The sequence below is a fragment of the Streptopelia decaocto genome (assembly GCF_964273445.1).
Source record: "Streptopelia decaocto genome assembly, chromosome: 2".
Taxonomy (NCBI): Eukaryota; Metazoa; Chordata; class Aves; order Columbiformes; family Columbidae; genus Streptopelia; species Streptopelia decaocto.
In genome coordinates this window covers 22,269,182-22,290,891 of record NC_138655.1, presented here as the reverse complement: position 1 = coordinate 22,290,891, position 21,710 = coordinate 22,269,182, and the positions used below count along the sequence as shown (strand labels likewise).

The window sequence follows — 21,710 nt, the reverse complement described above, 5'->3', positions numbered from 1 at the left end:
CCATCCCTCACCCCAAAACATGTACAAACCACTGAGGTGTCCGTCCAGCACCGCCATGCTGTGGGCTGCTCTCTCCTTCCTCCTGGTGCCACCTCTTGCTGCTGAGCTGCAACAGCCTGTGGGAATCAGCATCTTCTGTGCCGCTAGCACTCAGAAGCTATTCCTCTTTCCAGACCAGTAAGAGGTCCGGGAACTGAGCTGGTAGTGCTGATGGCTATCCAACACTCATGGGGGCAGGAGGATGATCAGGAACTGCTGCAGAAGTGGGCAGTGGGGGCAGGGGGATGCAAGTCTTCTCCTGATGCAGGACAGCACTCTGTATTTTGCTTGAAGGGTTTATCCAAGCCCTGCTCCTTGTGACCTTCCATGTGAGATGCGGAGAGTGATAGCAGATGCTGGTACCCAGAGGGAGGGGAGTTTTAGTGCTGCTCTATTTCCTTCCCTGGAAGATTTGCTTTCAGAGGAGGAGGCTGGAGGCGCAGAGCAGCTACCTGAGGGAGGGCTTTCCTGTCTGCTCCCCAAAGTGGTGGAAATTGAATGGAGCAGAGTGTGCCACAAAGCCTCAATTCACTGGAGCTTTTATCTTTCAAAATTAGGTTAGCAAATTTATTGCTACAGTAGCTTAATCTCAGAGTGTATTCTCTGTACACGATGGACTGGAATATAAACTATTTCTGTCAATAAAGTGACTGCCTGCATCTCAATTGCCAGATGTAAAGAATTCAGTCTTCCCTTTGAGATATTGAGCAGCTGCAGGCTGGCACAGTCCCCTCCTTATGCTTTTGGTTTGGAAGCTTTCTGCATCCAAGCTTTCTCAACAACAGATGATGCTTCAGGAGGAGAGGGGGAGAACTCTGGCTGCAGGCACCTGGCTGCATGCTGTGACTGTGCAGTGGCTTGAGGTCTGCAGCTCCCAGGGACATCTCTGACTGATAGTATGAGCTCTGTATGTGCTGGGGACCCAGCTCCCTGGCTCTGCTCATCTGCAGCCTTTGTCCTGTATTGGCAGGAGAGGCAGAGACCAGAAAAACGTTCCCTCTGCTGGGTTCAGATCAGCAGGGAGCTTCTTCGGTAGAAGGGATCCTTCTCTGCAAAGTCATAGCCGGAACCCCCAGTGTTGCCTGAACAGAGCAAGGGGCTGGACTGGCTCAGACCATGTGTGCAGGTACATACTAAATGCTTTGACTCTAGAAACAACCTTTAACAAGTTACATCTTTCAACAGCAGATCATGAATGCGTTTTAATATCGAACTCTCCACATTACTTACCTTCAGAAAGCAGGGACATCTAACTCCAGATTCAGAAACCTAAATTTAGCTGTCTCCATACAAGCTATGGAAATCTAGTCAATACCATCTTTGGAGTCTCAAGAGTGACTGAGCAAACTCCAAATTCATGGACTGATTTCAGGCAGAAACAGAAATTTTAGAGGCTACTTTCACAAAACTGCTTGAGGAGAATACAGCCTCAGTTTGCTCAACATCCAATGTCAAACTAAATTATATAATTCATTGTTGTTGTTCCTTAATTTTAGCAAAAAGCGCTGGAACCTTATGCCAATTTAAAGCATTTTCTGCACCATTGCTCAGCAGACAAATCCTCAAATCAATTATTCTTAGAACTGCAGCTGGGATAACTGTTCACCAAGTGGGTTAGATGAAGTCTGGAGTATCATGGGAGTATCTGGTCCCTGGCTTTACAACATCTCAGATGTAGGCACAAGGTGAAGGCTTGTCAGCCAGCCCTCAATATGCCAAGGTGAAAGCTTATTCTTCAGATCAGAAAATGCTCTCATGTTAATTAAAGCTAAATTATAACACAGGGAATAGGCTTAACTGGACTGATCTGATATTTCTGAAGGCTTTTCCCTCTTCTTTTTAAAGGGAGAATAATTTGGTTCTCATTTATACAACACATTCAGAAGAACTAGCTGATAACATTGGGAGAGATCCAAAAACCTGAACTGTTCAAGAGAAGGAGGGCAAGGGCTACTTTTCTTATCATCAAAAGGGCAGCCAAATATTCAGTGATTCCTCCTCTCTTGCTTAAATTGAGCTTAAAAGAGAAGTATCTCTGTTCTTTGGTTTGTGGGATGTCACCAGCAACTCCTCCAAAAGTCTCTAAACCCTTTGACACAAAGAAGAAAAGAAGACAGTCAGATCTTTGTGAGGAGGGGGAGCAGTCTTGCAGTCTTATTTGAAGAACTAGCAGGCATGTTGTTTTAGGACTATGAGATATTTGTAGTCTCACCCATTTTGAATGTAAAGGGTACAAATATCATTTTTGCTATTCCTCTGCAGGCCAAGATCTGAGGAACACAGGCCAGAGCACAAAAGAATTTTCACCCCATTCCAAATTCCCATAAAAAAGTGTACTAAGCCTGAATAATGAGTTTAGTCATTTAAATCATGAATTTGGCTTCAGAACCCGCTGGGAGACTGAAGCAGAGCAAAACACGTCTGCTAACACCCTGATGCAAGCACCACAATTGGCAAGTCCTGCTGAAGAGAGACCTCAAACTGGAGTTGTGGAAATGTTAGAGGTTAGAACTGAAGTTTCTTGGCAGAACTGACCTTATATGGAAACCCTGTAAAAAGTCTGCCTGCACTGGCTTTCAAACCAGCACACAAGCTTTTTTTTCTAATAAATATATAGATGTATGTAGAAAGGTTAATTCAAAACCACTTTGGTAAAACCCAAGTAAATCATTCCTGCTGGGGTTGTGCTATACAGAGTCAGACAGATGTTTCCTCTTTCGGGATCACGGGTTGAAATGAAGGGGTAAGTCTCAGGTGGAAAGTGGTTACAATAGAGTTCTTCAAGGCAAGTCTTGGGATGGATCTTGTTCAACATTTTCATTAATAACCATAATGCACCATCTCAAAACAGTGCAGTTGCTGATGGCACCAAGGTGAGAGGCACTGTCAGCTGGACAGCCAGGCTACCACACAAGCAGAATGGGATGATTTTAGCGCTGGAATAGTGCAGTGGGAAGAAATTCCTTATTACAAAATACAGTTTCTGAGACACTAGTAAGAAGAATTGATGCTTTTAACTAGAAATTATGAAGTGGGAAGAAGAGCTGAAGATCTTATATAGCTGTAAGATAACTGGAAAACACCAATAAGATTTACCTGCATGACACAAATGGTGCTTCCTAATGAACCTGCTGAGACTGATCTGGTGAGTCTAGGGAGGGGGAAGTACCAACGCTATTAATGAAAACACAGCAGGTTGTCTGAGGGTTTGGAGATACGGGGCTCACCTGGATTGCTCTAGTGTGTGGTCAGGATAGCATACTGAGAAGGGAATTTGGCCTGCAGAGGCTGCAGAGCACGGTTGTTAAGCCAAATAAGGGAATGGAAAGCCTGAGCTCTCTGAGGAGACCAGAGGCACTCGGCTGTTTAGCCTAGCTAAAGAAAGGCCAAGAGGGGATATGGTTGTAGTCTATAAATACATCAGAGGGGGTAAACACTAGGGAAGGAGAAAAGCTATTTAAACTGAAGGACAATGCTGGCACAAGAACAAATGGGTTTAAACTAGCCATGAATAAATTTTGGCTGGGAATGAGAAGCAAACCCCTAACCACCAGAGCAGCGAGGTCTGTGGAACAGCCTTCTCCAAAGATCACAAGACAAATGGCCTAGCTCATGTGAAAATGGAGTTTGAAAAATCCACTAATAGGATCTCTATGATATAGATACCTGCAGTGGACTGGATGTGTCAGGAGGACCCCTCCTGTTCTTCCTTCCTCTGGAAGAGAAATGGTAACCCAAAAACCAATTATGCTTCTTACGGTGGACAGAGTGTTTCTGGCACAACGAATCACCAAGAGGAGAGCCAAAGGCAGTAATGTTAAGCAAATGTGTTTACGATATCTCTGTCTTCCTCTGAAGTATGAAATCTCCCACCACCGCACATCAGTCATAAGGAGTGGCAGGAATGTGAGCAGAGGGTTATACAAGTGGACAAGTGAGTGTGAGGATGCAGCAGACAAGTTGGGAGAGCCAGCCAGCTCTTTCAATTCAAGTATCAGAGAGCACTGGGAGTAGCAACATGATTATTGCAAAAAAATTAATTGAAATGAAAATTTACAAGTAACCTCAACAGAATTCACAGCTGCCTGGGCTTAGCCTTTTTGTCAAGAGGATTAGCAGAATATGTCGTCCAAATCTATGAAACAGTAAGTTTTCCATTTTCTTTGAAAGTGAATCATGTGCCCAGTTTCTATTCAGTATTGATGGAGCAGTTCATGCTTTGTACAAAGTTTTGTTTCCTTAATCCCTTTGTCTCCTACAGGGAACACAATAACTTATTAGTACCACATAGCTGTTTCATCTGAAGACCTCTGACCACTCTATAAAGATTACTGGCTGAGAGCTGCATCTCAGTGTTGACTCCACCAGTGCACAGGAAGAGGGTGGAAAGGATTGTCTAAAACACCTGTATGGCTTTTTTGTATCGGCTGGTCCTGTGCTCCTGGACCACTGGGGGTCAGTTCTCAAGGTTCCTGGACTGGCAGGGACGCACAGGACAGACTCTCATCAGACACTGCCTGACCCTACCAGGGCATAGAGGTTGTTTGCACTTAAACCTCCTGACAGCCATCCTTCTGCTCCAGGGCATGCCCAGGACTGCCTTGGTTGTGATGGTGGGGAAGCACCTTGCCCTGTGCTCCTCCCCAAAGCCACACCATGACAGACATGGAGGAACCCCTCTGCTTATCACCTTCATGCAGCAGCACCCTGAACACACAGGGATGCTCCCATGGCCAGGGTGTGCAGGGGCTGCTTCATTGCTCAAGCTGCTGTTTCTCACTTCTGTATCTCTGTGCTCCCACATCCCTGTGCTCCAAACCCTGCATCCTCAGAGTTTCATCACATATCATTCTGCTGGTGAGCTTCCTTCTTTCCTCGCTAGCCTCAGCACACCCATTCCTCCACAGGGAGAGAAATGACCCTCAGATATTCATGGCTGGAAAGTACTTCATGTCACAAAATAACATAACGTTCACCCTTCAATATGTCTTCGCTATCTTTCAAATATAAATGAGGGTATTAAGGAGTGCTGCTCCGGCAGTAAGTAACACAGATCCTTTAGATGCTGCAGGAAGATGCTACAGGAGATGTTTGATCCTTCTGTTTAGCCATCAGGTACTTATATGCAAAAAAAAAAATCAAGAAGTTAACCTATTTAAGGGTTGTCAACTGTCCACTCAACAGGGAAGAACTCAGGTGGAAGGAAGCTGTTGCTCTAGAACATCACCCTGGACTGAGTTTTCTCTTTTCCTCTTCTGAAAATAATCTGCCAAGGATTTGAAATAGCAATAAAGTACAAAGCAATAATGAAAGACTTCAAGGCACTTCACTTTGTAAAACAAAAACTACCCATGCACAGGTCTCTAAGTGGAGAGGAACACCACAGTTCTCTGCTATCTGATGGGCTTCCAGAGGTCAGCACCGAGTCCAGTGAAAACGGTTGGAGTTGAGATGGGGAGATAACAACTCACTGGCTGAACTCTCTGCCCACATTTTAGCTATCATCTCACGAATTTCCTCAGGGCAGGAAAAAGTAGCTGAGAACAGATACCACAATACCTAACAAGCTCATCTGATGCCAGTTCCTCTGGGGGGTTGTGTAATGGAGTTAACCATCGTTCCCATTAGGAACACCAAATCTAATTAGTTTTCGAAACTGCATTAGATGGGGAAGGTGTATGTTGCTGGTAGTTGCTTAGTGGGAATGTAGCGTAGATCTTCCTTTTGGCCACTTATAATTAAAGTGATCTTCTTTGTATATTAAATTCAGTGGCTTATAATGAAATGCAATAAAGATTTCTGGAGTAAATCACATTTTCCTTAATGTGTTTAAACAATTTTATGGAGTCTTTTATTGATTGGAGGAGGAGCAGTTTCAGGAATAATGTGCTTAAACAGACATGACAAACCATCCAATTATCCAACACTTCTCAAGGCTAATGCCTGAAGTAATGAGCGTGTCACACAATGGTGCCACTTTCATTTGTGCCAGATGTCTGAGAGGCAGCGACCATAAACCTCTGCAACAAGTGGGCTGGGGGATTTCAGCAATGATGGGGAGAAAAGCCTGTCACGTATTGCCTGCATGGGCAAATTTAGCATGCTATTAAATCTGGATCGAAATTACCCACCAGCAAAATCAGATAACCAGCTTTAAGTAGTAAGAAGTGCTATGTCCAGTTGACCGGTGGCAATTTGGACAACATTAATTCTTCAGTGGAAAGATTGAAGCAAAAAGCAAAATATGATGCAGAACAAGGAATGCAAACACTGATAAAACATGCAGATGGTAGAACAGGCTTTTATTACCACATGAAACAACTGTGCTTTAAAACAGGATCACATTTTGGTTAAAAAATATGAACAAAGTCAAGGAATTGTACATTAGAGCCAGGTGCTTAGTGGAACTAGAAATTTAAGAAGGTTTTTTCTTTTATCTGATGATACTTGGAAGAAACACTTGTGTACAGTTTTGTGAAATAAATATTTCCTGTTGTTGAGTTTCCTTTAGAAAGACATATTTCTGTTTCACTACCGAGAGCAGTTGTGTAGCTATAAATGCATGGTAGGCTGCACAGGGCAGATCTTTAATAATACCTATTCTTCTGTGCATTCACTGGGAGACAATTGCTCAAGGCTAATAAGGATTAAAACATATTCAATGACTCTGAAAAAATGTCTTAATGTATTGTTTAGAGCAATACAAGCACAGCAGCTTCTCTTTCAAGTGAAAGGGGAAAACTTTAATCTTTCATGTAGGCATGCCCATGTCCTGCTTTACTAAAAGCTGGAGTCCTGTCTTACTAAATGTCAGTGCTCAAAAAATCCCAGACAATATCCTTGTGCTCTGCAAGGCTTTGATGTAAAGCTACAAATGACATCAGAGCACCATACCATGGCTTCCATGGAAGGACCTGACAAGACATTGAAGTTGTGGGTGCATTTGTCTGACTGGGATGACTGCTGACATTAAATGATTTGCCTGGGGTTACAGTTGAGCTCATGGAGGGGTTTGAATGAAGACACATAAGAGTCCCAATGTGACAGGTCTTGCACTCTACCAAGTGATACAGCCTACCTCTGCTTGACTTCTGATAAATGAACTGCATTTCTAGCACGCAGCAAGGCAGTAGGTGAGTCCTGTCCCACTGGACACACGGCCAGTGGTGTCCCCAGGGACAGGAGGCTGCTGCACAAGAACAGAGACACAACCAACAGGATCTGATTGGGAAATTCAGGGAAAGTGGAAAACACTCCATGCCTAACAGAGAAAGTAATAAAAACAATCAAACCTATTTGAAAAGCTGCAGGCAAGGAGATAGGTAAATGCTCCCCTGACTCTCTCCAACCCCACTGACATTATGCTCCAAGGCCAAAAATGTAAAGGTTGAATTCAGCAAAAACAGAAGCACCAGTAATAAAGCTGCATTCAGAAACCTCCTTTGTTGTTTACCTCTTTCAACCCTGAAGTCTTAGGAAGCGAGTACCTGGACACCACTCCCCTCTTGCAGAGCACAATACGAGCCACCTGTGCATCCCTGCCAATCCAGCGGTGCCCGGCAGCCGCAGGGCTGTGCGGAGCGGTGGCAGCCGGGGAGCTGCAGTGGCATTGTGCAGCTCGCAGTGCTCGCTGCAGGTGAGGGAGGGTTTAGAAACAGACATCAGGCACAACGTAGCGTTATAAAAATGGGTCATGTCTGTGTCTCATTGAGAAGGTTACTATAGATGTTAACAATTTACTCATTGTGGAGAAACTGTGGAGCAGAAGGGGTGTAGTACTGGATATTTACCTCTGCATTTTTCACACCTTTAAAATAAAAGGATTGTAAACCAGAAAATGATTAAAATGGAACCAGGCAAGATGAAGCTTGCATACCAATGAATGACATGAAATCAGCATCAAAGCCATACACAGGGGAAAGAAACTTGTATACAGAGTCAGTTCAGCAGCGCACGTGATAATGTTCCTCTATACAGGTGGCTGAGTAAAGAGCCTGTTTCTCTATAGACCAAAGGTTTTTCTTTATCTTTCCTTCTAGCCACATTCCTCACTTCCTTCGCTTTGGTCCTATTAAAACCCCACTGCTTTGATTGGCGGACTGGAGCTGCCAGCCTTTTGGTTATGCTCCAGCAGGCTGGTTTCCTGCTGGTGGAGAGCTTGCAGCTCAAGAGCTCTCCCCAGCCCTAGGCTTCAGAAAAAAAACACTTCCATTTTTAAGGTTTTTTTTTTGTTCCCAAGGAATCCCATCCAGTTATTCATGATGACATTTACCACATCCCCTGTGACTTCAAAGCAAATGTATCTGGGGGCATTCCCCAGCAAACAGGACAACTGGCACAGAAGTTCCCTCACCAATGATATTGAACTTTGCACCTTCCCAAAGAGTGACTGTCTGCCATCTGCCCTGTGGGACAGGCCCAGTGGCACGGGCTAAGTCCCAGACTGGGCTTGGGCACCAGATGGGCAGATATTAATTGTCTGAGAGCAAAACCGGGATAAGGACCGCTCCAGACAGCAAGTGTTTCGATCACCAAGCTCTGGTTCTGGGAATGCTGCCTGTTTCATGCAGTGTGGACACAGCCTGTGTCCATAGTAGAGACACAGACATTATCTCAGGAAATCTGATAGCTTGTCACCTACTTGAATGGTAATGCTAAAATAAAAAATGTCAAGGCTTGGGGGAAGCAAGCTCTTACCTACTGGAATAGGGGTATTGAGCAGGGATGATGAACTGGACTCAAGGTCCAAATCATTTGGGACATGCTCTGCAAGTGGTCTTGAGCTCTCTGATGGGCTTGGTGGGGCTCTGAAAGGGTTTCAGGGCACTTGCAGACCATAGAGCTGAACTGGCATGCCAAGGAGGGCCAAATGCACTGCTGGTGAGCACAGGAGAAAAAGGCCAGCAGGAAGGGCCTGGGGGGTGGGAGTGGTGGGGTGGGCAGTGGCAGCCCCAGCTGGGGGACAATGTCTGCTGCGTGTTGGTGCTTTCTGGTGATACAAGAGGGCAGGGGATGGGGCATCTCCATCGCAGATCTGCACCCAGGCTTCTGCCTGATTTTGGCAGCCCTCTGCTGACAGTGACACAACGCTCAGAGCCTTGCTCCCATGCTGCACAAATGTGGGTCCTGCTCTCCACTGCAATGGACACTGCTCTTCATACATGTGTCAGTGGTAACTCCTAACTCCAGTGGGGTTCAGCCCTTCTGCCCCCTAATGCCAACCTTGCTAGTCTTGACCCTTGCACCCCCAAGGACAGCCCCTGTGTTCTCAGCCTCTGCCCTCACTAAGCAAGCCCATCACTGGGGTTATTCCAGACCCCAAACCAGAGAGAGGGCTGTGGCATGGCTGGTCCAGCACCCCGTATTTAGCAGCAGCATCTGTCCAAGTGGCAGGTGACTCATCTGGGTCTGGCCACCTCCTCACATGATGCCTTTCACTACGACTCTGGGGATTTCCATGGAGAGACAGGTGCTGCTGGCTGTGGTGGGCAGAGCTGGGGGGTATTGTGCCCAAGCCCCTTTCACACAGCTCTCTCCACTCCCCAACCAGGGATGTGCAAGGGCTGGCTGGTCTCCAGCGAGGGCAGTGAGGATGGGATGCTCCTCACCCCCTACTCAGCACCTGGGCGGCCAGCCAGCCACAGCAATGGTGAACTGCTGGGATGTGGTGACAGGAAACTGCTGCCCTGACCATTTAATTTTTAATTCCTCTCAAGTCTTCTTTTCCACCACAACACCCAGGGGAAGGGTGCTGGCACCTGTTTCCAGAGCTTACGGTGTTTGGCTGCGTGAGTGAACGTGAGGGACAAGAGAGGGGTGTCCCCAGCCAGCCCTGGTGGGTGCTGCCAGGGAGCCCCTCTGGAGCAGCTGCTTTCCCCGGTCAGCATTCAAGGACAGGACACTCAAGGCACCCCGAGGGCTGGGACTGCATCCCAGGTCAGTGGGATCTGCCTGCATCACCGGTCCTGGGGCCAGGCTCCCTTGGGCTTATTTTCCCAGAGGCTTCCCCTCCTTCTCCTTCAAAGGAGCATCCACCAGCAAGAGATGCTTCTGATCAAGTTGGGTTACAAAGATGCTGGACAACAGGAACACGATGCCTGCCAGAGCACCTTCCTGCCATGCTGGCTACGAGCACATCCCCTGTGTAGCTGGAAACCTTTTAGACAAGTTCACACTACCCTTTTGAAAGAAGAACAATAAACGTTTTTCTGCAAGGGCAGCTGCAAGCTATGCAAACCCGAAGCTTTTCCCTGAGAAGCACCACTGAGGGCTGTCAGGAAGGAATTGCCAAGCTTGCTGCTGGGGAGGCAAGATTGCCTGAAATACTGGGAATTGCCACCTGCCTGGTGGTCTGCCATCAGCACCCAAGGGCAGCTCCAAGCCTACTCAGCGCAGACACAAGAGAACGCGTGGCTGTCCAGCTCAGCTGCAGATCCCCTCTGCTCCTTGCTCAAGCCATTCCTCTGCTTAAAAATGTTATTTTGGGAAAGAAATGAATAATGGGAACAGCACTGGAAAAGCATGGGGAATTCAGCAAACAAAAGAAAAGCTGCTATTTTTGAAAATGCCTCCAATTGGTAACCATGGCTTGTTTTAACCCCTTCTCTCCCAGCTGTCTCTCCACCGCCCTGCCCAGAGTGCCATCAGCAAGCACGGTGGGAGCCCTGCGCAGGAAAGGTGTGTTTTGCTACAGGATCCTGGTCTGGGAGCAACACCACAGTGAAGTAATAACTGACACATAGTGAACTAATAGCAAAATACTCTTCAATTTTTAATCAGACACTCAATTACATGAAGTGGAATTTTCTGCAAAGGCCCCAGTGTTTAATAAAAAAAGTCAGGCAAGCAGCCACCCTACTAGCTCTTCTGTCACCTTTTGTCATCTCTGGAGCAAGGTATTTTTCTAATTGAGGCACTGCAAGCACTACATGGACGTGGTGAGCTGAGGGGGATCTAACCTTGCAGAGCAGCTTGCTGCCCATGGTTCACACAGAAAAGACCATCACTTCTGCAAGAAAAGATACTGAATCTGCCAAGGCTGCTGATCCAGCTAAGCATTATAAACTTATCTTAATAAATTCACCGAGACCACCACTGAGCTGGCATGGACCATGTTATACTGCTGTTTCACCAGATCTCATTTATCCTTGCCACCAGTATGACCAGGTCTGCAAGGTCTCCTTGCAGCCCTGAGCAGCATGGTCACAGCTCTCCCGCCTGCAGCATCCAGCTCCGAGGGAAGGCACTGGTGACATCTGGGCCACTGCCCTAGGCCAAGGGAAGGCATGGGTGACATCTGGGCCACCGCTGTGGGCAGCTCTGCAGGTCCTCCTGACAAAAGGTTGTCTTCCCACGTGGGTAAAACCTCGCAGACAAGAGGCAAAATAAGAAATAAATGCGGTGGAACCACTGCCCTGATGTTGCTGAAGGAAGAACAACTAAGGTCTCAGCACTTGTTTTCTGTTCCTAAAGCAGCACTGCTCTGCCCGAGCATCGGCTGGGACCCCCACGGATGCCATGGGGCCAGCAGCAGGGACAGGGGCTGCTCTCTCTTAGGCAACCTTGTTTCTGAATTTTTCAGAAAATATTTTTTTTTTCTTTCAGGAAGATTTCAAACACTCTTCCCTGGATTTTTCCTTCCAGGAGAAGTCTGAGAAAATAAAAATCTGTATTTTTTTCAGAAAGTGAAGAGTTCCTCTTTTTACTGCCTCTGACCTTCCCAAGTCCAAGCACTTCTCTTTCACTTAGCTCTGTTTCTCAGCTTTTACCTTAGCTGGGACGAGTAGGACTTCCTTGTCAGGAGTCACTCAGCTCCTTCATCAGGCTCTGACAGCAGAGATAAAGCAAAATGTAGACAGACTTTCTGCAGAAGTGCCCACTACCCAGTGGCTCTTCAATAACTCAGTGAGCAAATAATCCCACACAGACCTCGGAGCTGTAAGTGGTTTAACAACATGAACCATCAAACATTATATGCCTTGTGACTCACGTTGGGGATTTGATTAAGGAAACACTCTAATGTGACAAGGAAGAACTGCAAATTTTGATAATGTTCTCAATTTTTAGCAGTAGAATAACGGACAGTGAGGGGTAAAGTGAAATAATTCAATGTAAAATCTGCATGCTGTGTAAAACCAACAACAATGTTCAAGCAAGAGGAGACAGTCGTTAGACTTATAGATGTATCCTTGGCTAGCTGCAATTTTACACTCTTATTGTTCACATCAGCCTGTGAAATAAGTGTACAAAAATTCAGGCTACCCTTTGGATGAGACTGTTTCAGTGGGGTCAGAACGACTTTATATGAAAAACCTCATGCAAGATAAACAACTATGAATAGGATGCTTGACAGACAGGTCCAGAGGACAACATACATTGTTTCTGCTGAGATATAATTGGTCTAATTGGACCTGGACTTGCTAAAATGGTAAAGTTAAAAAGGACTCTGCAATCATGCTGCCATTCTGCACAAAAGAATAGTGTTGTGATAGGAAGCATATAGCAGTTGTGGAAATAATCAACGGCTTTGTGTTCGCTTCCCCCTGGCATCTTGGATTTGCCATTAGGAACACGCACACAACATAAGCAGAATATTTTCTTCAGAGTTAAAGGTTCTCGAGGCTGAATTGCTTCGTGGCTGAAGTCCCTTTGAGCATTATTCAGCTTAAGTTAGACACTTCAAATGAACCAGATCCATTGTGTTTTTGCAGTCCTGGAGGAGACACAGAAAGGCTGTGTGAGGCATAATTAGGGAATATCCCTGCTCTAGGAGCAAGAGATTTTGTGAGGAAAGAAGCCAACTTTGACCTTCTTCAGCTTTAACTTGTCTTCCCTGGAGAGAAAGATCGTAAACTGCCTGATCTGCTCATCTAATAAAACCTCCATACACATAATCTTGCATCTCTCCAAAACCTGATCTCCTCTATAATGTAAGAACAAGCATGGAGCTTTCAAATACAAAATCTTTGTCCTCCAGTAGCATGTACTGTGCAAGGGCTGGCTGTCCAATGTTTTTCCAGCCTTGTTTTGAACCCGTCATCCAGCAGAGAGAGCAGCCCTTTTAGCCACCGTTACATCAAATGAGAGTGAAATGACAGAGAATCAGCATTTTGCTTTCCTGACTCTGTCAGGCAGCTCTATTTCACATGAGGTTTGGCTGGCCTATACCACAGACAACCTCTGGCACTGGGTGATGTTACCAGCTGTCCCCGCCAGGTCAAATGCAGCGATAACCACAGAACAGCCAAGAAGTAGCAAGCCTGTCCCTGGCTCCATCACGCTGTCTCCTGGCCACCTGGTCCTGCCCAGGGCTCTCCTTTCCCAACATGGCACCACTTGCCCCGTGGTCCATCCTGTCCCTTCAGCAGGTGAGTCTGGCTCTGGGATGCTCCCAAGCCCCCTTTCTCTCAGCAGTGAAATTCGGCATACTGCTCAGAGGTTTTTCAACAAATGTGGCAGGTATAAATGTTCCAAAGCCTTTCAGCCCCAGGGTGCACCTGCTTCCATGCACAAAGCTGAATGAAAGGTCTCCTGCCCCTCTGCAGTTTCTAAGTAAATGTGCAAGAATATCAGTGTGATGCTCAGGAGTTGCTCATGTGTCACCTGCAAATCTGCAATTGCACAGAGCTCCCCAAGTAAGGCCACTTATCCATAAAGAGCCAGCATGGCTTATTGCACCTTTCCTAACAAAAATCCCTTCTCAGGTCATCTGCAGTGATGCAAATACCAGACCCAGGCTGCAGGACGTGCATCACCCAAAAATGCGAGTGATGGGGCAGATGCCCTCCCCTGAGCACAGGCAAAGTGCCAGGACTGGGTGTAGGTGGGTTCAGGAAGGTGGTCCCTGACAGGTATGGGAAAAGGGTCTTGTTCCTCAGAGCACGCTGGAGGTGACAGTGTCCCTGAGCCACTAGGAATCATGTCACCAGTCAGCCCATTTATCCATGCAGTCCTGGGTTTGCAGGTCCACACTTCTTTTCCTACCCTAGCCTGACATGTCCTTTGGAGGAGATGGGCACTCTCTCTCAGCAGTACTGTGGGAGACATACAGACACATGGAAGCATCAAACATGCTCCACACTCAGCTTCTGCCTCCTCTCAATGCCAGCATTGCTTTGTGCATCACAGTCTTTGCTCCACACATGGGTTTGTCCAATGGCCCAAAAGGTGGTGGGAAAAACTGGCCATGGATGATGCTCTCCAAAGAAGTGTGTGTGTCAGATGAAACTGGGTGGGATTCATCAACATGAGTCCAACTGTGGCAGGATGCAAACCCCCCTCTCCCCCTCCCTCCTTCAGTATGGAAGGAGTAGGCACATCTCCCTCTCTCTCTGCTGTTTGAGGCTAACAGCTTCTTTTGTTTGGCCCCAGAGCACCCTGGCCAGGGCCATTAGGAGAAGGGAGTTCCAGGGCACCAGTGAGCCGCTGGGTGCCCGCAGCCAGTGTGGGGGATGTTTGGAGGCTTCAGGGGCACCCCACAGCCAGTGTGGGGGTGCAGAGAAGCTTCTGGAATGCCTACAGTCAGATCTGATCAGCCTATAAAAAATGGGACTCTCGTCGAAACTTCACCCATTGTCGCGGGTCTCTCGGAGCACGAGCAAGATGCTGCCGCCAAGAGCCCCCCTCCCCGGGATGGAGACTCCGCTTGCCTCGCCGCCACGGGTGTGAGCAAAACTTCTCGCAGGATTGCGAGTATATTTATACTTTCCGTGCACATATGCACGTGTAACTTTCTGTGCTCAATATGAGCACGTGTAAAATTAATCCTCGCATAATCGCGGGTGTATTTTCCTCCTGTGCTTCCACATAAGCACGTGTAACTTTCCGTGCACATTTGCACGCGTACTTTCCGTGCTTAATACAAGCACGTGTGCTTTCCATGCACATTTGCACGTGTAACTTTCCATGCTCAATACGAGCACGTGTATAAATTATTTCCTCGCACAATCATGAGTGTATTTTCCTCCCATGCTTCCACATAAGCACGTGTAATATTCCATGCACATTTGCACGTGTAAGTAAATTAACCCTCACAGGATTGTGAGTGTATTATAAATTAACCCTCGCACAATCGCGAGTGTACACTTTCCGTACTCACTACGAGTACGTGTATCTCTTTTAAAATAATCCCGCACGATGTTCAGGCAGGTGTGTACTCCTCCCGGACTCAGAGACGGCTCTGGCATTGTTTTGGGTGAGGCCATGTGCATGCACTCTGTGGACCGCCTGTTGTATTAGTTGCTGCCCCTTAATAATTTTCCTCAACTGATATCCGAACCTGTATTTAAGTCACTTTTGGAGTGCTAAAACCCTGTTTCTCACCGGTTTAATAAAAGTTGTTTTGGACCCTGTTGTCCCTTAAACTAACCTCAGGGTGCCCCCGTGACACCAGCTAAAATGAGAGGATGTGTTAGTTTCCAGCTATTACCTTCTTTGGTAGATGCTACATCCAAGGCCAGGCTGGATGGGGCTCTGAGCAACCTGATCTAGTTGAAGATGTCTCTGCTCATTGCAGAAAGTTAGACTAGCTGACCTTTGAAGGTCCCTCCTAACCCAAACTATTCTATGATTCTAATACATCTATGATAAGCCAAAGGTCATATCAGGAATAGTAAAAAATTCTATGGATTGACACCAGTGAGATTTATGTGGCTAAAACTTTGCACAGCACTGTGAACATGTACAGCAAAAGTCTTGAATTACAGTAGGAGAGAAAGAGCTAAACCAAGACCCATCTTCTGCTCTCTCCCGTGAGAGGAGGCGTTGCTGGGAATTCCAGGCTCTGGGCAAATTAAAACCAGTGTTTCAGCCCAAACTACAAGCTTCTTGGATTTTCTGTGCATAAATCAGATCCTTACATTATCTCAGTGTCATTTTGTGGCTGAAAGCAATTCAGCAACTATCAGCACAGCCAGACTGAAATTCAGCAGAACAGGATTTGAGCACTTCAGCTCTTAATGATGAGATGTTTTTGTGGAAATGAATCTTACAAAAATATGAAGTTCGGCAGAAAGTTGACAGCCTGTGGAGACCGCAGAAGGGTGAGGAACTTTACTGCTTTGCCTTCACATTTTCCACCTATAGGATTTCAACATTTGCTAAAGTTGTAGTGAGGGCAGCTTCTTCACAGTGCTCCCTCTGGGAAATATCACATCCAGCAATTCCTGAATTACAGTTTCTAATTATATTTTCATACTGTAATGCTGTCTGAAATGCAAATTTGATGACAGAATAATTTGATCCATGTAAAATAATTACAAAATTACTGTTTCTCAAACCTCAACTCTTACTCCCTGCTATTTAAGAAGATAAATTTAACAGCAGCAAAAGTACAGCCAGAACATAGTCTATTTTTTAACTGTTATCTGACTATAGCTGTCTGCATAGATTTTGGCTCACCAAGGAAGATTATTTCTAAAATATGATTACCAAAAACATTCCAGAGTCAGAATACTTGTTTCTTTAGCTTGGAACCAACAATCAGGTCAACTGTTATGTTGCAGTCAGAGTACCACACACATGGTATTTGTGTTTAATTGGACAAGCAACTGTTGATTAACATGTCAAATCTCTACTGCAGCTCAGTTATCATTTAAACCAGTTGTTGCTAATGTTAATTCAGGACATTGAATTAGCACAACGTAATGATTTTCAGCAAGGCAGAAAACATCTTCTGCAATATGTAATTTAAAAGCCTGAAACTCCATACTGTTACATCAGTTACATCAGTTCCCACTGTCTGACAATTACTTCCCCCGTTCCCCCCATACAGGGGATTTCATTTCCCTACGAATTATTGCCTTGAGTAGTGGCTAGGACCTTTAAAAAAACAGCAGAAATCTCTTTCTGTTTGAAAAATGCTCTATGTTGCAAGGTTTTTTTTAGGTTTTATTATGCTTCTAGCCTAAATTTAGATTGTCATTGCCCATCAACTCAACCAGATCAAGGTAGAACACACTGGAGGCTTGAGTGTGTTATTATTACTAGGCTAGAGGCATCAACAGATCGCATCTGTTTTTAATTTCCCTGGCTGTATCCAGCTGTGGGAGAAGTGACTCAAGAAGATCTCAGTCCTGTTTTTAGCAAAGGGCTCTCCTAAGGTGAAGTACTCTGTTTCCTCAGGAATTGCTGGTCTGCTCACCCTTCTCCATGGACAAGGAGACTGTTGGAAGAGATCATCTCTTCCCTGCATGCATGCAAGGAGGTGACATTTGCAAATGATATGTTTGGTAGGAGACATGAGGGTCAACTTGGCCTCCCCAGAAGGTGGAGTGTCACCAAGCCTGGATGCATCTCATTTTCTCCTCTATATCAGAGGATTTCAAGTCCAAAGGGGTTGGCAGTTTGACAGTTGTGGCATTGGGCAGAATATGAGGGATGGATTGCAGCCACCTTTCCTCCCTGCCGTGTTGGTAGGAAGGAACCTATATGCTCTTTATTATTTACTCATGGTGGTTGAAACCACAGCAGGGCAGAGTCAGCGGGATGCTTAGCGTTACATTGCCTGGTGACTTCACACGATCCCAAGGCAAAATCCAAGTGTTTGTTGAAAGGCTTTGGTACAGAGCTGATCAGCAAAAATGGGAATATGAAATCACTGAGCAGATGCACACAGCCCCAGGATGGCTCCTACATACTGTCCCCTGCCTCTCTCCAGAGCGGGGACCTCTGTATTTTCCACTTATTTCAGACTCCTGCCCTGCCCGTGAGCTGCCAGCCTGACCGCATCCTGGCCATCCCCACCACTGGGGCTCAAAGGGGCCCAGCCTCCAGCCCATCAGGGTGCCCGAAGTCGTCAAGACTCAAAGAGAGGGGACAGAGCTGGTCACTCTGCCAAGCGGGACACATCTCTGTGCAACCTCAGCAGCACTCACCAGCTTCCCCAGTAACTCTGCTCTCAGACCTCCTGCCTTAACATTGCTGGGAACATTCTGGGAAAAAAAGAAGCAGTTTATTGTCTTCCTCGCTCAGGTCAAGGTAGTGCCTTTTGAAGATGTGCTCAGTATCGCTAAAGCAAGATATGTCCATTACAACTGCAGATGAGTTTTTTTAATTTTTAAAATATTTCTCATGAATAGCACTTGAGCGAATCCTGCATCAATGATTTTTCACCTTGCAGGTGTTTCCAATGCATCAAATGCTACAGGACACTGTGTTCAAGCCTAAATGAAGGAGGTGAAGCCCCAGTCCTCATCGAGCATCATTATCACACAGAAGACTCAAGTCAAACCTGGCAGGGGACCATAGATATACATGGAGCCAAATTCTCCAGACGTGAAGGTGAATGACTTTTCTTGAATGGCAGGTGCCACTCAGCTTGAATCTGTCCCCACACTCCATGTTCCGGTCTCTCACTGGACATGTCCCACCGATGTAAGCTGGCAAACATGCAGACCTCGGAAGGTGGTGGGTTCCCTCAGCTGCCTCCACCCGCCCTCTCCTCCCACCCCACTTCCCAGACTCCAGGGGGACTCACATGCAGGTGGGGGTGCATGGAACGCCCTCAGCCGAAAGACATCTCCCCATGCTGGCTGGGGAGCAGCCGTGCCCGGCTCTCCTGGACAAGGACACCGAGAGCCCCGCTCCCCACGGGAAGGCTGCGCTCAGGGTACTGGCACCTCCCCAGCGAAGCTGTGAGATTCCTCTAAAACTTCCTTAATCTCACCTACGAGGAGTCAGCCGAGATTCCTCATGCACTGATGCATTGGTATTAGGTGAAGAATTTAATTTAAAAAAAAATATTAATATCCATTTTAAAAATTAATAATAATATCAAGAATATTTTTTTAAAGAAAATATTTCACACCCCCCAACAGTGACATTTTAGAGTTAAACTGGAATGAACACATGAGATAACACCAAGTGAAATGGTTTAGAGGTTTCAGATGCATTTATCCTTATTGTTAAGAATGCCAAATGCAGTGAAATCCAGAGCACTAAGCCATAGCTTTCCTTACAGAAGTGCTTTCAATTCTAATCTCTGTCTTGGCTCCCTTTCTGAAACCATTACTTCTGCTGCATTTGGTGACATCAGAATTTTTTTTTTCTTATACTGCTCTATGTTTTAAATTTGTTTGTAGCCCTGTGATTCTTTCAGAGTGGCAGCTTCTTTAGAAAATCATTACAATTATCAATGAACCCTTTGAACTTTGGGAGGAAGGGAACAGGAGTGTGTAATTAGAGAAGATAAGAATGATCTGGCATACTTTTCCAGGAAATAATACACATGATGCTTCAACTGTAATCTGTTCTTCAAAAGAATCTATATGTTCCCACACAAACAAACTCAGCCTGTGGCACTAAACTTCAGGAACCTTAGGATCTCCTTCTCCATAACAGTCTCCTTGGAGAAAGTGCAATGCAGAAACTGACACAAACTCACTCTTCTTTTCACAAAAAGTCCCAAAGAGCATTTCATTTTTCAGTTACTGTGGTGCTGTTCATGCTGCAGTTCTTTTTTTAGCTATTCTAACCAAACTCAACCCACAACAGGAAAAAAAAAAAAGCAAAAAACAAGCCATACGTGTGTGTGTGAGAAAGAGGGCAAAAGCTTGTGTTACAGCAATGTTGCTCTCTTGGCATATTTCAGATAATTTTTCAGGAAGCTCTTGATCCTTTCCTCTGTAAACACTATACGGTCAAGAGTGCCACACGCCCCAGGAGAGGGACAGAAAGCCCGGGGAGCGTACGGGCTGCGGGGACTCCGTGTGAACAAAGATAATTTAAAGGCTCGAACTTTGGGAGCTGGACTTCACACTGCTCCTGGCTGCATCGGCTGCTGGCTCTCCCCTCGCTGAACACGCTGGGTACGAACCCGCCTGAACTGGGCAGCGTTAAAAAAATACAAGTTCCAACCGAGGTATAAAGCTGTAGAGATGTCCAAATTAACACAATAGCTAAACATCATTTCTTTCAACTCCTGAATGCATTAGCCTAAGATTACTCAAGTTCTTTTGTATTCCTAAAGTGTCAAATGAGTACAATATCATTTTATTCTCCTTTCATGGATCATTAATCTAAATTTAACTCCACTTTGCCAGCTACACACAGAATTAGTAACTGGAAGCTGCTTTGCATTTATCTCATAGTGCCGGGCTTGTTCATCAAGGCAAACTTCCAGCCAAAACAAACAAGTGAAACAAAAAATCAGTCACGATAAGCTGCTTTCTATCTTATTATTTTAAAGGAAAAAAAAAAAATAAATACCTGACAATAACATAAAGCAAATGGTTACCTCACACTGCAGAAATGCAAGTTTTTAGTAGTCCATGCTCTGGCAGCCCCTGAGAAACAGCAGCGGCGGTGGCAGCGGGGATAAATCCAGCATCCAGTAGGTTCTCACAAGGCTTTGGCTGCGTGGCCGAAACCGCAGGCTCTGCCTCCAGCTGACGTCAAGGCAGTTGTCACATGGGCCAGCGCAAGCCCAGGGAGCACCAGTTGTCCTGGCAACCCCAGCACCGCTCCGAAATTATTTCAATAGGTCATCTGTCATACTGCGCGCACATTGCAACCACCCCGGGCACCCGGACAACCCAAACACTGAGGGCTCACTGGAGCTGGATACACTGGGGGGTTGGTCCCATTGACGACACTCTCTTAACCCTGTCACCATAAGAAAACGCACCTCCCTCTTCCTCTTCCTCCTGCATCCCCAGCTGCCAGCAGAAAAACAAAAGCTTTTACACCCAGTTCACCCAAGCAAAAGGGCAAAAGTGCTGCCCTCCTTGTGCACTGGGGCACCTCAGTGATGCACAGCCAGGTCCTGCACCAGCTGGCTGAAATTAAGGTATTTCAAAGTGACATGCAGCTGAGGTTTTATTCACAGCCACAGAGACGCGTGTTTGGCGTTCAGCATCTCTGCTCAGATTCCGGGTGAGACAGCAGCGGTCCGTGCCGAAGCAATGCGGGGTGGCAGCTGTGTGGGGCTGCACGCTGGCTCCTCGAGGTGCCTGGCCAAGCCTTGGCCACCAGCCCCTCCTGCTCCTGCCTGCGGTGCTCCGGGTAAAGCGTCTGGGGAAGGGGCTGAAGCAGTGCTCTGTCTCCACCTGGCTCCGACTCACCTCTGCAGCCTTATCCTGCAGGCAGAGACATGACACCAGTGTCTCAGGTTTCCTTGTAACTCTAGCTAAAATCCACTCCTTCCCCCAAATTTCCTTGTTTTCTCTCTGCACATCATCTTGCCAGACCCCTGCAGCACACATATGAGGGGCAGGAGGGAGGAGGGAGAGACTTTCATCTGTGGGATGCAGGGAGGAAAGGCAGAGAGTGAGCCACAAGAAAATATTATGCTCATCTGAGTCAGTGATGGGTACTGACTGGTGTCTGAGATACGAAATACAAGGAACCAGCCACAGTAGATGTCTGTGGTGAAAAGTGGAAGTGGATGTAAAGCTGCATGTGATCTGCAAACCCAAACACTGGGGCATCCTCAGCTGAAGTTGGCTTTGGATCCTTTGCAACAGGTGAAAGAGAAAATAATAAAAATGAAAAGACAACCTGGGAAAGGGCGTGAAGGGGTGCTGGGTAGGGTTTCCCCATGCCTAAGGCAGAAGGAGGCTGGCAGGGTTGAGGGGCTGGTGGACAGCAAGGGGACCACTGACCCCCGTCATCCTCCTCCAGCCCACTCCCGAGTGTGAGACCAGCAGGCGCTCAGGACATTTATCTCAAAAGCA

At 46.4% G+C, this 21,710-nt stretch overlaps 1 protein-coding gene across 2 annotated transcripts in view; it reads right to left on the bottom strand.

Annotated features, from left to right (window-relative positions):
- The window catches only part of NCALD (neurocalcin delta), a 57,555-nt gene extending 37,063 nt beyond the window's left edge, over positions 1–20,492 (bottom strand). Inside the window, exon 1 of one of the 2 annotated variants that reach the window (XM_082046216.1) lies at positions 20,273–20,492. The gene's annotated coding sequence lies outside the window, so the exon portion shown is untranslated. The remainder of the gene's footprint in view (positions 1–20,272) is intronic. The other variant, XM_082046215.1, reaches the window with a different exon arrangement.
- Positions 20,493–21,710: the final 1,218 nt, after the last annotated feature.